Source organism: Prionailurus bengalensis, chromosome A2 (assembly GCF_016509475.1).
Source record: "Prionailurus bengalensis isolate Pbe53 chromosome A2, Fcat_Pben_1.1_paternal_pri, whole genome shotgun sequence".
Taxonomy (NCBI): domain Eukaryota; kingdom Metazoa; phylum Chordata; class Mammalia; order Carnivora; family Felidae; genus Prionailurus; species Prionailurus bengalensis.
The window spans coordinates 81,960,826-81,978,435 of NC_057348.1; the positions used below are offsets into that span (position 1 = coordinate 81,960,826).

The following is a 17,610-nucleotide window of genomic DNA, read 5'->3' on the forward strand; positions in this document are numbered from 1 at the left end:
CTTCTGTTATTATTTCATTATTATTTTATCATATGGTATCAGTTTTTTTTAAAAGTACTGAAAACAAACTTAAAAATAATGGTGGGAGGTAGGGGTGGCTGATGTATACTGGCCTTAGTAAGCCAAAACATAACAATTTTGCTCATGTTAATGTTAGCTGGTATCTGAAAAATGCCCAATAAAAATGAAATCTTGAAAATAAGCCACATACTGTGTATTTATCACCTTAAAATTTTTTTAAATGTTTATTCATTATTGAGAGATAGAGAGAGACTGAGCATGAGCAGGGGAGGGGCAGAGAGAGGGGGAGACACAGAATCCGAAGCAGCCTCCAGGCTCTGAGCTGTCAGCACATAGCCTGACGCGGGGCTCAAACTCATAGACTGCAAGATCATGACCTGAGCCGAAGTCTGACGCTCAACCGACTGAGCCACCCAGGCCCCTGTTTATCACCTTTAAAACTGGGACTTCATAAGAGACACTTAAAAAGCTGAGAACAAACTGAGGGTTGATGGGGGGTGGGAGGGAGGGGAGGGTGGGTGATGGGTATTGAGGAGGGCACCTTTTGGGATGAGCACTGGGTGTTGTATGGAAACCAATTTGACAATAAACTTCATATATTGAAAAAAAATAAAACTGGGACTTCTATAAAATGGTGATAGTTGAATTGTAACCCATTTATAGGAAATATCTGCAGAAATCCGGACACATAATTATGTAGATGCTTAAGCAATCCAACTCAGGCCTGGCATAAATACTAACTGCACCTCAGTGCACGTTGTGAAGAATTGATGTTTCATTTTATGGAAAGAGGGAATGTGTGTGATCTATCATGTTTCTCAGCTTTGCTTGGAACCCAGAGTTAAATTTAATGTTCAGGTGTAAGAACCATCCTACCTAAGGAGATTAGTAGAATTAGCTCATCTTCTTACATACCCTATAAGTTCGTATCTATCTTTCCAACTAATGAAGAAAAGTTTGACATGTGGTTTGATTATAACTTAATTATATGGATCTAATCACATCTTTTTCTGGAAGCAGCTGAGAGTGAAAAATTACAGATAAATACATTTATCTCCTTGACTTAGTCTGTAAAATGCCAACAAAACTAAATTGACCACTAGTTATACAATGAAAAAAATTGTAACCTATTGGCTCATTAACCATTATTTTCAGTGAAGGGTAAAATTTATTTGTTGATTATGGAATTGCCAGCAACAGTTCTTCTGAAAAGATGTCATGTATATGTTCTCACAATGTCAAAACACTTAATTATTTCTTCTACTTTCTTTGTGTCATCACCTTCTTCCCGGAGTACTGTGACAGATTTTGAGTATTTGCTGTTTTACATTTGTTAGGTGCTGGGAGTTGCTTAGACTTTGATACGAATGTACTGAAAATGGTCCCTCTGTTATGGAGCTCTCACCTCCACTTGGGACATTATACTAAAAGATGATTATTCCTCCTAGGGAAAATGGGTAATCACCTGACCTTTCAGCAGTTATGGTGCCGAAGCTAAAATGGCATAAGAGGGACACTGGTCAAGATCAGACAAGGAGGGAAGAAGATTTAATGTGACCACCTTTCTTCAGAGGCAGTTTGGTTTCCCATTCTTTTAAGGCTGTTTCATTTAGTCTGACCTCAGACCACTGGCATGATCCAAGACTTCTTTCTCCTCCTATTATGGCAGTTTCTGGAATATTTCTAATGCTGAGTGCTGCAGAACCTGCAGTCTAAAGCAATAGTTACCTTTTCTGAGACATTGTCAAAAACGAAGTTGCCCCCTATGGAGTAAGTAATTTCAGGGAGTAAGAAATAGTATCAGAAGAGATTCCCCTACATATAAATAACTTTTACAGAAATGCTATAGTTGTGTGGGACAAACTATTATATATTATAAATTACAATATTGTTTTGTAGGATGACCCCTCTTGGGAACCTAGTTTATTCCAATGAATATTTAAATAAAAACACCAAAAACAAAGAAAAAACTTTAATACCCTTATTTCTGCAATTTTTCTTTTTCTGGAGTCATTCTCATTGGAGATAGATTACAGAAGGGAGATAGAATTGGTTTGCTGAGGGTATGACTTTTGTGTTTTTCACCAAGCATCTTCATAGGGAAACAGAACAGGGAATCTAGATAACTTTCTTAACCATTTCAGAGCTATGAACCTAATTCATAGAAAAAAAGCATTTCTTTAAAATAATAATAATAATATTAGTTTATTTCTGGCCTTTATTTCCCCTACTTTTATAGAAAGTGGCATATTATATTCCCTAGTGGGATTAAAGTTTCTTTATAATGACCCATGTTTCTGTACTGATTTATCAGTATGCGTTTGTGTACACACAAATGCAAACATACTTATTTAATCCTCGCTCTTAAGACAACAAAAGTGTGGGAACGCAAGCTGGTGCAGCCACTCTGGAAAACAATATGGAGGTTCCTCAAAAAACTAAAAATAGAACTACCCTATGACCCAGTAATCGCACTACTAGGCATTTATCCACGGGATACAGGTGTGTTGTTTCGAAGGGACACATGCACCCCCATGTTTATAGCAGTACTATCAACAGTAGCCAAAGTATGGAAAGAGCCCAAATGTCCATCGATGGATGAATGGATAAAGATGTGGTATATATATACAATGGAGTATTACTTGGCAATCAAAAAGAGTGAAATCTTGCCATTTGCAACTACATGGATGGAACTGGAGGGTATTATGCTAAGTGAAATTAGTCATTCAGAAAGACAAAAAACATATGACTTCACTCATATGAGGACTTTAAGAGACAAAACCGATGAACATAAGGGAAGGGAAACAAAAATAATATAAAAACAGGGAGGGGGACAAAACAGAAGAGATTCATAAATATGGAGAACAAACTGAGGGTTACTGAAGGGGTTGTGGGGGGGGTGGGCTAAATGGGTAAGGGGTACTAAGGAATCTACTCTGAAATCATTGTTGCACTATATGCTAACTAATTTGGATGTAAATTTTAAAAAATAAAAAATAAAATTAAAAAAAATAGTCAAACTAATAGAATCAGAGAGTAGAATGGTACTTGACATGGTCTGGAAGTAGGGGGAAATGGAGACATTAATCAAAGTTTCAGTTATACATGATAAATAAATCGTAGAGATCTGTATAGCATAACACCGATAGTTACCAATGCTGTATTATATGCTTAAAAATTTGCTAGTAGGATAGGTCTTATGTTTAGTGTTCTTATCAACCAACCAACAAACAAATAAATAAGAGGGCAGGAAGAAACTTTTGGAAGTGATGAATATGCTTATATTCATGGACTATGGTAATGGTTTCATGGTTGAACACAATGCCAAACTCATCAAGTTGTATACATTAAACATGTACAACTTTTTCTATGTCAATAATACCTCAATAAACTGGTTTTTAAAAATAAAATGAAATAAAACAAATTAAATTAAATCAAATTAAGTTAAATTTTAAAAAAAGACAACAAAAGTGAAAGAACTTACGGTGCAGTTATAAACTATCTGCAACATGAATAGGGACATAAGAGAGCAAATGGGAAAATTTAGATGCAGCTAGTAAGAAAATTTAGATGCATTTAATATGAAGCTCAAAATAGAATTATTTTTCTAAAATCTGTCCTTTTTAGAGCAGAAATAAAACTAAAATGGATTTTTAATTCTGCACCTAAAAGCACAGTGAGATGGGCAAAGAAACAGAAGCCCAGTGCAAATACCTAGATGAGAAATTCTGGTACTTTAAAATGGAAGAGAGGACAACATTGACTTCATATTGAAATTTAAATTGGTGGCGCCTGGGTGGCTCAGTTGGTTGAGTATCCAGCTTCGGCTCAGGTCATGATCTCATGGTTTGTGGATTCAAGCCCTGTGTCGGGCTCTGTGCTGACAGCTCAGAGCCTGGAGCCTGCTTCAGATTCTCTCTCTCTGTCTCTCTCTCTCTCTCTCTCTGCCCCTCCCCTGCTCACGCTCTGTCTCTCAAAAATGAATAAATGTGAGAAAAAAAAGAATTATATAAAAAGAAATTTAAATTGAATTCTACATGTCAACAAATGCAACTGGAATATGTTTGCCAGATAAAATACAATAAGCCCAGTTAAATATGAATTTCAGATAGAGAATGAATGATTTTGTTTTTAGTACAATATGTCCTATATATTGTAGGACATAGTTACAGTAAAAAAAAATTTGTTGTGTATCTGAAATTCAATTTAAATGGGACATTTAGGGTCTGAACACCCTAAAAACAGACCATTTTATATAAGTCCATTTATAAACAAAACCGCAGTAGTAACGTGTACTGAAGATAATATCTGTTCAATTAAGTAAAAAAAAAGAAAAGAAAAAGAAAAGAGAGAGAAAATAGGTAAGATCTTTTCCTGCACCTGCCCCCCCCCAATGTTTTATTGCTTGAAATCTTGCTCTAGAGGAACCTCAGAACATTCCATTGGCTGTGCAGATCATCGGCTTGTGTTGGTTGTTTGACCATCAGCAGCCTTGACAGAAGCTTCCCCTCACGTGATTCAGAACTCTGTGGCCAATGTTCGTGTCACAAAGGATCATTTTCAAATTGTTTGATGACTGGTTAGCAACACTGCCTTGTCCCAAGTGGTATGTTCCACAAAATGGCTCTTTTCAAAACCTACTTCAGACATATGATACACAGAATGAAAGCCTATCAATATATTTACAGTAGGTCTGAAGGGAGAGCCCCTTTCTTGTGTGTGTTTGTGAGTTGTTTAAGATTTTTTATTATTTATTTTCACACGGCAACAAGATGATGAACTTTTAAAAATCATCTCAATTTGAATAAGAGATCAAAATACAATGAAGAACAACAGATCAGAGAGTCTCAGCATGATATCTTCAATTTGGAATAATGCCAAGGCAATTTTTCCAGATTCCTAGAAATTTCCTGAAACAGAACTAAATCTTTCAATATATCTTTACACTCCATTTGATATACTGAACTCCCATTTGCAAAATATGAAGTGGATTCTTCTTCAACTGAAGTACATACGACTCTGGTTTTGAAGATTATCATTACAGTCTCATGTATTTTATAGGGGATTCTGCAGAGGATAGAGATGCAGGGGGAACGTTTTATATTTCTTTTGCTTTAAGCGATAGAAAAGAAGTAGGAACCACTTTGAATTAAAAACCTGCTTCGCTGCAGATGTCCGTGCCCTGGTTTATTAAAAGTTGTGTTCTGTTTTGCTTAAAAAAGAAGGAAGATACAACAATGTGAATGTCCTTGGCACTACTGAACTTGTACACTTAAATATGACTAACATGGCAAATATTATGTTATGTATATTTCATCCTAATTTTTTAAAAATGAAAAATAAGGCAATAAAAGACGAAAAAGAAGAAAGGCAGAACAAAAGTATGTGCGTATTGCATGAGTGTGAGAGAGAACGAAAGAGTAAGGAAGAGAATTTCTTTTTCAGTTTCTGTGGTGTCCTGCTGGAGTACAGGAAACTCATCTGGACACCCACACAAATCTTTCCACCTCTAAAGTTATCTTTTCTCATAAAAGATTACAGGCAATAAAGGAAGCTCATGTTCTTACTACATTGCTGAAAATATTTCAGGGACTGTTAGAAAGTCTTCCAGTTGAGGAAATCATTTTTTTGAAGTTTCCCAAAGGGGGAAGAAGGCCCAGGGACTTTAGAATCTCCAGTTAGGGCTAATTTGAGGGAGAAAAATACCACTAATAAAGTTAATCTTTAATTTAAAGATCCTCCCATTATCCCACAGCCTGGCAAATTTCCCATCAAAAATTCAGCCTTTGGTAAATGTAAGCCAGCAGGGTAATGAGCTAATTTTCATTAAAACTAGTTCAACGTTAGTCACTTTTTTTCCCCTGGCTTTTGACTGATTCACGTCTGTCTTATTAAAATTCATTAAATGGGTTAAACTCTGCAGTTCCTTTAGATAATTTGTTTAAGCTATCTGAAGTCAGAAAAGGGCATTTTTTTTAAACGAAAGTGTCCTGGGCCAAAAAACCAACCTTTCCATTACACAAACATGGAAGATACACTGCTGGTGGTGGTACCCAAACCTCATGCCACCAAGTTTCAATCAAGCACGGGATATAATTTACAAAGAAAAATTCAAGTTGGTCGCCATCTTTGGCCAGAATCTGTTTTTATGTGGTAAGCTGAAGCTTTCTCTGCAATGCTTTAAAAATGATCCTTTCTGCATCTTCTAAATAAAAGTGTTTTTCTTATAAACACTATAAAGCTGTTTTTCAAACAGCATTTTCCCCCTGGCTTTGTTCCTTGAGGAGAGTGCAGTCTGACCATTTAAAGTAATCCCAGTGAGCATCTAGAAAGGATAAGCCTGCACATGTTGTCTTCTGATAAACTCAGCTACATAAAGGATGTGTTCAAAATAAAGCAGGCCAGGTGAATAGCCTTGAACAGGAATAAAGGAATGCACAGGAAGAGGAAGAAATGTGTCAAGGAGGCTAAAACTCAGAGCGAGGTGAAGCTTGCAGAAAATATGAACGACTACAAAGGGTTTTTTCTTTATGTTCTGAACAGGACCAAGAGCAATGAAGAGATAAAATGCTCTGTATGTTTATAGCATGCTGTAAACAACTGGCAGAGAAAATGTGGAAGGATATCAATACTTGCAATAGAGAATTTCAATTCTGAGAGTAATATTTTTTTTAAATGATGCATGAATAGCATCCAAAATCTTTTTTTTTTTTTTTTAGAAACCCATCTAGGAACATCTTTAAGTAATTTAAGGAAGATTAAATGTCTGTTTCACTTTATATCAACATTAAATATTTATTGAGTTGTGGGTGTCTCACAAGCACCATAAATTCAACATGGTGATCATGGAAACCTTGATCTTTTTTCCCCAAATCTTCACTTCTGTGTTCCTCATTTTGGTAAATTTCACTCACCCTTCCAAGTTTCAAAGACAGGAACCTGAAAGTCATTCTTAATGTCTCCTTTTCCGTCACTTCCTTATCATCAAATTCTATTTTTACCTCCAAAATCTATTTCAGATGCACTTTTTTCCATCTCCACAGCCACCACCGTAATCTACACCCACCATCATCTACTGTCTGAATCAAAGCAACAGCAAATTTACTGATGCCACATAATCTGGTTATGCTTAAAATCCTTCAATGATTCCCACTGAATTTAGGATAAAACGCAAAACCTGTCAATTGGTCCATTCTTACCCCAGAGGCCTCCTAGGAGGCTGAATTTCCTTGAGTAAGCCAGACTTCTCTAACCACAGGGGCTTTGCACAGGCTCCTTCATTTGCCCACCCTTTCTCATTCTCCACACAGCTATCTCTAAGTCTTTCATTCTGTGTCAGCTTAAACAACACCTCCCCAGGGAAGATGTCCCTGACGTTTCATTTGAAATCAAAGTTCTGTATTATAATTTTTCATTGCATCCTGCAGTTTTCCTTTATGCGGCACTCATCACCATTTGCAATTGTAGTTATGAAATTGTATTCACGTAATTATATTTGTGAAATTATTAGTTTCACACCCATATCCCCAATGCAAATATAAATTCCATCAGAGATAGTATCTATTTTGTTCACAATGTATTCCTAGCACTTTACACAATGCCTGACGCATAGTAGATACTTGAATAGACACATTTGAATGAATTGAAAATGGTAGTAAAGGGTGGGTGAGGAGGGCAGAAAGGAAGAGACAGAGTTATAAGATGCTCAGGAAAACTGATGAGACATGGTGATTAGCAGGGGTAGAGGAGATGAAACCTATTGTGACCTGTAGCTGGGGAACCTGGATAGATGATAGTGTCATTAGCTAAAGTAAGAAATACGGGAAAAGAAGCTTCTGTGAGTGGAATATAGTGAAATAAGTTTGGGTGAAATGAGTTTGAAGTGCCTTTGTGAGCTTGGACTCAGGTGAAGGAGTCATGAGTAGTGAGCCCTATTGTCTGGTGATTAGTAGAAGACTCAGGATTAGAAATATAATGTGTCAGGGGGCCCAGTTGATTGAGCATCTTATTCTTAATTTGGGCTCAGGTGATGATCTCATGGTTAGTGAGTTCCAGCACCACCTTGGGCTCTGCACTATGAGCACAGAAATTCTCTGCACTGCTTGGGATTCTCTCTGTCTCCCTCTCTCTCTGCCCCTTCCCTGCTCGTGCTCTCTCTCTCTCTCTCTAAATAAATAAATAAATAACCTTAAAAAAAAGAAAGATGATGTGCCAGGTTAAACTAAAAATACTGTGCAGCATGAATGAAAACTCCTTACGGTGTGCAGAAGAATGAATGATGTATCTGAGAAATAACAGAGAGCCAAGTACAGAGAAAGTTTCAAGAAGTAATACATGGAAATACTAATAAAACAAAGTTTTAAGTGGATTCTCAAACAGGAAGTTCACCGATGACCTCTGTGAAAGCAGTTTAATTGCTACCAGAGGGGCAGAAATCAGATTTGAGAGGGTTTGAATGAATGAGAAGTGAGGAACTGGAGCTGAGAAATGACTATGGGGTTGAAGGGACAATGTCATACGGCCCCACCCCCACCCTATCAAGGAAAGATTTGGGAAAAGCATGCTTACGTTTAAATGAGAAGGTATCTAAAAATAAATAAATAAATAAATAAATAAATAAATAAATGAGAAGGTATCTGAACAGAGACAGTCTAAAGACTCAAACAAAAGGGGATAATTGGTGAAAGTATTTCATGAGGAGAGAGGATAGGATCTAGAGCATGAAAGGATAAATTAACTGAGAGAGAAGCAGCATCCAAGTCCTCATCAAAAGGCTCGAGCAGATTGTGTGTGCCCTGTGTGTGAGTGAGTGAGTGTGTGTGTGTGTGTGTGTGTGTGAGAAACTCCTCCAGGGTCTACCCTTTGGGCAGGGGAAGGCACTGGATGAGAGAGATGACTCGCGGTGGCTGAAAGTGGCAAAATCAATGGGGGTTTTTAGGGGTGCTGGTTAAGCAGGGAGACTGGAGGAGAGAACACAAATAACCTGTGTCAAAATGTTTGATTCAGGGGATGAGGCAAAGATGGAAACAGAAAAACAATTCCTGGAAGCAGTGTAGCAGAGAAGTTACGCACACAGAATATGAGATAACACCGACTGGGTTGCCACTGACTGCTCCATCTTTTACTGTAATGTGGTCTCCTATGTACATGGGAGACTATCTACTACGAGGATTGACTCCTGGGCTCTGAGTGAGACCCACCTGGATCCACTCATTTTTTGCTTAGTGGCTCACACTGTGGTGATCGTGAGCACTCCTCTAATCTCTTTAAGGCTCAGATTCCTTATATGTAACAAAGTAAAGAAAATAATAGGAATTATTTTAGGGAGAACTCAATAATGCATTTTACATGTTATCAGTACAAAGCGGTGCACAGTTCCATTTAATGCTTTTGATGCATTTAAAATTATTTTTCAACAAAATAGAGGTCTGCTTTTCTAAAAAGTGCTCAACAATTTATTGTCACAACAGATGCATATTATTTTCTTAGTTATTTTAGGCTTTTGCTCTTTTAAGCTTCCTTTTAAATTCTTTTAAGCTGCCTTTTGCTATGTGGAATATGGCTTGCTTTGATTTGCTTTAAAGACATTTTTTACTTTAAACAAAGCAAATTGTTGTTCTCATCCCATTAGTTTTCCATCAAGTTTCTACTGGTTCTAGCTGGAGGAGTAAGGTAGTCCGCATTGAACTCACTCAATAGCCCTTGTGCTCTAGTATAAACTATACCCTCAGTTTGTGATGATTATTATATTGTAATATCATATCATATCATATCATATCACATTATTTTTCCCTTATCAATTGTTTCTAACTTTGCATTTTCCTATAACTATTTATATAATGGTTACTTAGGCTTAACCAATAAACCAGTTTTAATGCTTACTACAATTCATTTTGTTCCACTATTTCTGCATTTGTGGATTCTGAATTTCAGTCCTCTGTTAGTAGACGTCCTTAAATTTCTCAGAAACAGTACTTTTGATGCCATAGTTAGAGTAGTGGTCTTTTAAACAGGTCTACACCCTAATCCTTCAAACCTGTGTATCTGTTCCTTTACATGGCAATAAAGATTTTGTACATGTGATTAAGGTGAAGAACCTTGAGACTGGGAGAGTATCTTGGATTATCAGGGTGGGCCCAATCCTATCACATAAGTCCTTAAAAATGGAGAAATGTCCTGGCTGCAGGTGGTGAGAGATGGTGGGGTGAGGAGGACTCAACTTGCCTTTGGCTTTGAAGATGGGAAAAGGGCCACAGGTTGTGGAATACATGAGGCCTTTAGAAACTGGAAAAGACAAGGAAATGGGTTTTCCCCTACAGACTCCAGAAAAGAACACCATCGTGCTGACATGCTGATTTTAGCCCAGTGAGACCCACATTGGGTTTCTGAGCTATAGTGCTATCAGATAGTCTGTGTTGTTTAAGCTATGAAGTTTGTACTAATTTTTTGTGGCAGCAATAGAAAACCTAAATATGTGGTATCTTTTCTAAGCATATGAATTCTAGTTTCATTAATGAATTCTTATATCACAATTTCTTTCTTTCAAACTCTATCAGATTTTTTTCTGTTGTTCTCTGACATTTAGTAATGCCGAGAACAAGCCTGGATCCACTCAGTTTTTGTTTATTTGCAAGTAATCTTTCATTTTCTTATATGAATAATTGCATAATATTTTCTTTATTCTTTTAAATTCTTCATAAATTACTAGAATATGTTTAGGTGTAAGTTTGTTTTAATTCTTTCCAGCATATAGTGAGTGCATTTGCTTCAGGTTTTCTCTTAAGTCTTTCTACTCAAGATCTGATAACTGGGGACTGGATAGAAATGCAGACTCTCAGACCCCAGACCACTGAATCAGATCTGTAATTTAACAAGATTCCCAGTTGATTCATATGCACATGTGAGAAGTACTGCTCAGAGGATATTCTATGAGTAGATTTGATCTTGACTTCTTCATTTTTTCAGTTTCTCTTTAACTTGTCAGTTAACATGTATTAAAAGGTCATGACAAACAACAACAAAACAAAACAAAACAAAAAACAAAACAAAAAGACAAAAAAAGTAGGTCATAGGGTGGCTGAGTGTCCAACTTATGCTCAGGTCATGATCTCACAGCTCGTGAGTTCGAGTCTGGTGTTGGGGTCTGCTTCGGATTCTGTCTCTCTCTCTCTCTCTCTCTCTCTCTTTCTCTCTGCCCCTCCTTTGCTTGTGCTCTGTCTGTCTCTCTTTCTCAAAAATAAATAAACATTAAAATAGAATTAGGTCATGCCCCTCCTTTTCTTCCAAGGGGTTATAATCAAAGCTCATGGTTCACACTTCATTCCCTTTCCCCCTCTTCTGGTAACTCTGACAAAGTTAGACTTGACCTTGTAACTGAGACTCCATGTCAACAGCAGCATGACTGATAGCAGAGTGTTGTGCATGTGGCTGTTGTTGAGATGGAACAAAGCTTGACATCTGCTCTGTAACTGGAGAGTTCTTCATGTTAGTCTCTACGTCACTACTTTCTTGTTTCACCTTTTACCTTTTACTAACTCTAATGAACATTTTAATTTTCAGAGGTAATCCTAAGCCCTGAGATGCATTTATGACAGCCTTTTCACTTGGTCAAGCATCACTCTGCCTGTTTTTTACATTTGAGCTCACTCTGCCCATTTCTGTTAATTTTAAATGTTATATCTACTAGCATCTGAGGATTCCAAGCATGTTCTCTTTCAGTTTCTTCTGTTTTCTGCAGTAATTCTGTTCAATGTCCAGCTGTTCCTCCTAATCTTTATGGCTAATTATAATGATATCATATATCTCCATGCTGAACTTTAGAACTTCTGTTCATTTAAAAAGGAAAGATTTGGGGCGCCTGGGTGGCTCAGTTGGTTAAGCATCCAACTTTAGCTCAGGTCATGATCTCACGGTTTGTGGGTTCGAACCCTGCATTGGGCTCTGTGCTGATGGCTCAGAGCCTGGAGCCTGCTTCAGATTGTGTCTCCCTCTCTCTCTGCCCCTCCCCAACTAGCACTCTTTCTGTCTCTGTCTCTCAAAAAATAAAATAAAAAACGTTAAAAAAATAAATAAAAAGGGAAGATTTATCTAGATTGAGGCTCATGAACTCCACTGTTGCCCACTTAAGTGACTGTATGAAATTGCATCCACTTTGGATTTCATATGGCCATGAACATGTGCACAGCTTGCAGCCAGATTTCCATCAGCAACTTGTTCTATAATTCTGCTGGACTGTGGGGAGACAATCTCTCAACATGGCTTCCTAATTTTGTTTGCTTGTTTTGGGGAGAAACGTTTCTGTTGTAAAAAATTTGAGATGGTCTCTATCCACTACCCTAAGGCCTCTTATAGCTCTGCCTCCATCCATGATGCTTGATGCAATAGTGCCACATGCCCCAGGCAGCGATTGGTCACCACCCTCTTTCTTCTACTTTCTGTTATGCTGTGCTTTGGGATTTGAGATTTAAGAGTTGGTTAAAAAAGTAGTTGGAGAAAGAGAGCGACTGATTACTCAGTGGCAAGGAGGTTTAAACACAACACTCACTGCCCTATAAAGCAAAACCTAAACAGTCTTATCATTGCTAGAATCTGTGAATCCTGACATTCTCTATGTCTTTTTGGTGCTTTATTGGGATGTTGGGAGAAACATACAGGAGATTCTTTGGCCTGATGTCATTTCCTTCCTTCCTTCCTTTCCATTTTATTTATTTTTATTAAAAATTTTTAAATGTTTATTCATTTTTGAGAGACAGAGTGTGAGTGGGGGAGGGGCAGAAAGAGAGGGAGACAGAATCTGAGCTGAGCTCTGAGCTGTCAGCCCAGAGCCTGACACATGGCTCGAGCTCACGAACCGTGAGATCGTGACCTGAGCTGAAGTCGGACACTTAATTGACTGAGCCACCCAGGCACCCCTATTTATTTTAATTTTAAACAGAACTTCTTAGTAGCATAGTCTGTTAATGTAAAGAACATTTTTAAGTCTTGTTTATATGTTATATATACATCATATGCACATTATTTATAAACTAAGGTCTGATATATAGGCAGAATTGACATTTGCTTTTTTCCTGTTTTGACTAACTTAACCAGTTAAATAAAGCTTGAAATAGATCTTCATTTAAGTTTCTGGCATCCCTGATTAGCATCACTTAGGCATGGCTGGTAGAGATTCAGTACAAATAGCATCATAGGATTGTCCCTAGAATGTATTTTTCAATCAAAATCACAAAACAGAAATAAAAATAAATTTGGTTTGTGGTGGGAATTTTTGGTACTGTTGAGTTTCTTTCTCATATCCCCCTTTCTTATCCCCTAAGTTTTCCTGTGGGACTTCCCACAGAGAAAGGAAAGATGATTCTAACAGGTCTGCTGTGGAGTAGAAGGTCATAGCTCATATCACAGTACAGGGTCATCAGGAGGAACTTCACTGACTGTAGTTTGTGAATAAAAGTTTTGCGAAACATGAGGACAAAAGATGCTGTTTCAGTTAGGGTTCTCCCAAAAGCAGACCCTGAGATGGTGACTTGAGTGATCTAGGAAGCACGAACGAGGAAAGTGAATCAGGGAAGTGAAACACACTAATGAGCAGGAATTCACTGTGAGCATCTGGGACTTAGTTCCTCTATGGATCTTCTCAGAAACCTTAGGGAACACACATCAGAACCTTCCTGCTGTGGAATGAGGAGGCCTGGACATTTTCCCCTGACTCTCCCTTCCCTTCTGGAGGATAAGGGTTGCTCCTCAATGTGTCTTTCTCTCCAGAGTTCTAATTCTCCCACACTTTTGGGTTGTCCCTGCTAAAGGCTGAGGAAGCCTCTGCAGTGCCAGAGGAAGTTCTTCAAGAATAAGAGACCCCAGTGTTTGAGGCAGGACCCTGTCAGTTTGCTGGAAACGCCCACAGCTGCCTGTGCTCAGGTGAGTGGAGAAGATATGAAGTTGCAGACATTGTTGACAAAAACAGGCAAACCCTATCTGTGGTGGGCAAAAAACCTAAGTAAGTATGCACTCACAGTGATTATTTTGGGGCATGAAGGATTTACGTGGTGTTAAAGTGGAGATGGCAAATGAGTTTCATCTGTCACGCCAGCTTTGATCAACTGGCTGCCTAGAGTGCTATGTTGAGGAGGGTTCTCGAAAGGCTCAGTAGGAAATGGCATCTCTATCATTTAGCATCCCGGACATGGAAACGGAAGGACAGAAGGGTGGCATGTGGGCCATGTATCTGCCACCCTGCTTTGAAGTGGAGACAATTTTTTTATGAATATAAGTGCTCAGTGAGACATCTTTAGTGAAATACAATAAATTCTTCCACAGATTTGACCTTTCGAAATGCACAGCATGTGGAGTATCTTTGGTTAATGGGAGAATTCTCCAATTAATGTTACGAATGAGACAGGGATAAACTTCAAAGGCACAGCAGTTACAATAGGTATTAGCTTTGTCATTTTGCTACATGTTTCAAGTAAACATGCTAATTTATTTTCTCACAGGTATATCAAAAATGAAATGGGGTCATGGTATTAATGGAAAATATAAAAGGGATCAAAGGCAGACAGTGTTCAGTAGTGTCAGTGCCTAGTCATAGCATCAATGTTGAGACAAATGTAATTCATTTTGGTGATGGGGAGGTGGTCAGAACATTTAAGTTCTACTCTCTGAGCAAATTTGAATGATACCATACAGTGCTAACAACTATGAATATGTTAATTAACTAGATGGCAGGGATCCTTTCACTGTGTGTATCAAATCACAATGTAAATTTTTATTTGTCAATTTTACTTCAATAACACTGAAAAAAAAAAGGCCTTGGAGGAAGAAAATAGTCATTAAATTCAAGTGGGGGAGAAAGTAATTCATCCGTCATAATGTCTTAATGAGGAAAATATTGCCATTTACCCTGGGATATGATTTTAACTGCTGAGTCCAAGAATAAGTACAATATCAAATCCCAATAACTTGTACCATTGCAATTCAAATTGATTTCAAGTCTTGTGGTTAATACTTCCTAAATATTCCTCCATATTCTCATCTCCAGTGATGCATCTGAGTCCAAACCAGCATCAGGCTCTGCCTGAACCATTACAGCCAATCAATCTTCTTCCATCTGTTCTTCACACTGTACTCACAGTGATCTTTCCAGAGCATAAATCTGATCATGCTGCTCCTCTACTTAAATCCCTGTAATCAGCTTCCCACTGCTTATAAGAACAGAGTGAAAATCCTTTAGAGAACCTTAATCTGTTCCCCATCCATCTTTCTAGCCTCATCTTTCTCTGGAGGCCCACCTGCTTTGCTTTCTCTACTCCAGGGTCAGGAACCCTCTTTCCCTCCTTCAGACCCCTCAGGCTCTGTCTCACCATGAGGCCTTGGAATCTGCTTCCCCACCTGCATCACCACGCTAACTCCTGTCTATTGTTTAGATCTTGGTTCCAGGGTCATTTCTGCAAGGAAGTCTTTCTGGACCTTTCTAAGCCAAATCCCATGAACCTCTCCTCAACACTCCTTCCCATTTCTACAGCCGAGACCACTTATTCATAAAGGTACAAATCCTTGTGATTAATTTTTCTCTTTGTCATGAGTCTAAAATGTTCCCAGATGGCAGGGGTCATATCTGTATATGTGTTCATTATTGATTCTCTAGCTCCTAGAACTGTACCTAGCATATAGCAAGTGCTCCCTAAGTATTTGTTGAATGAATAAAAGAAAGGTCAAAATGTATTTTTACCCATACTCAAAATTTTAATTTCTCTCTGAGGAAAATCTCACATTTATTTAGCAGTTTATCATTTAAATGGCAGTTTTGGGCATATTGTTATATATTCCTTGTGAAATTCCTGCGAAGGAGGTGGGGAAGGAGTGATTACACACGTCTTAACAGAAGAAACCAAGTTTCTGATGGTGTCCCGCCTACAGGCATGCAAGAAGGAGGTGGCAGAACCAGGACTCAGCCTACATCCTCTCTGGCTCCCAGTCTAAAATTCCTTTCCCACAAACAGTCTGTCATAGCAGGATGACAGGTTATTATGCAATTAGCAGACTCATTAATTGCTATGATCTTGTCCTAAGATCTTTCAGAATCTTGCAGTATCAACTTGGGTATTGCTTGTTGGTTTTACATTCTGTGGAACAGAAATGGCTAGCAGCAGTGACCACCTGGTGGCCCATGACACTGGGGGCTGTAGCAGCAGAAGATGAGTCACTAGGTGCATCATGATCTATTATGTATTTATCTGCTCCTTAGAGACACCCCTGGAAGGCACATTATCTCAAGGTGCTATTCTACTTAGGAAAGCAAGTTAACTCTTAGAGAACCTGCGAAGTCTCACATGAGCAGAACTGGATCACTGGAAAAGCAGTGCAGACATAGACACGGACGGCTGAAGGATCCAGATGTGCTGGGCAGAAAACAAAGCCCTCCACAACTCAAAAGTTCTTCCAAAATGTCATTGTATTGCCTTGTTTCATAGGCAACAGAATGAAGGGAAGTCTCCTGGGCTGTCAGCAATATGCCACGGTTGGGCCCTGACACAACACGATCAGAAACCTTCTAGCCACCCGATTTCACTTTACAGATACAGACACAGTGTTATCTCAGCAAATCGTCACAGAGCTGATGACTTAACCCCTAGATGTGCAGGAGCATCAGAAGTGATGTGACCCTTTGGGAGAAGGGGGTAAAATCAGCTCCTACACTCTCCTCCTACTGGTTGACCTCTAAGCTAAATAAAACCTTGTTTTAATCTTAAAATTAGTGAAGGCATGGATCACGTTTTTCACTGGCAGAACTATCTTTACTGTTAACAATGAACTCTTAGTCCACAATACATACTTTTCAGTGAAATTAAATTCCACTAAGTTGTAGCTTATTTTTGACTGATTTTCCCATTATCTTTAAGTCCCTTAAAAGAAACCCATTAAAACGGCTTTTAGACTTCTAATGACCTCACTGACTTTCTAAAGATAAGTAGGGCTTGAAAAAGTGTGAGCCACCTTCTGTCACAGCACATGACAAAGTGTGTCTTATGTCGCCTAGACTGGCCTGGAACTCTCCGGATCTGTTTGCTTTCTGAAGCCACATTAGTGCTGAGGGGCTCATTCTCACCTTGGACTGTACACATAGCCTCAGTTGGGGATTAGGCAGGCTGCATCTAGGTTTTTTCCGAATGGAATTAATCAGTGAAAAATCAAACTTTATGGTAAGAGGTAGCAGATTACAGCCCAACAGGTGTGTCCCCACAAATGGCATCCTGCTCAGACCGAAACTGGTACTTCATCACAGTTGATATTTCATGCCTCCTCTGTCCTCATCTGCTCCCCCATGAAGGGGAACTGGAACGTTACCTTCCTTCTGTATGGATGAAGGTCAAACTGTGACTCTAGCCACTGTTCCTGCTGACAGGCTGCTCTGACTAATGATGACTAATGTTTTACGGAGAAGCATGAAACTGCCGCATCTACCTTTTTAATGAGATCAGGGTGCACTCCTAAGTCCTTATTTTCTCACTGTACTCTTGTTCCCTTGGGGTCTCCTTTGCTCTCTGGCTTTATTTTCTGTCTGTGTGAGAATAATTTGTAGTGTTGTCTTTCTAA

The 17,610-nt window shown here is 38.5% G+C and overlaps 1 protein-coding gene across 5 annotated transcripts in view; it reads right to left on the minus strand.

The window, feature by feature from the left end:
• The window catches only part of MAGI2 (membrane associated guanylate kinase, WW and PDZ domain containing 2), a 1,357,364-nt gene that overhangs the window by 191,296 nt on the left and 1,148,458 nt on the right, over window positions 1-17,610 (minus strand). The window lies entirely within an intron of this gene.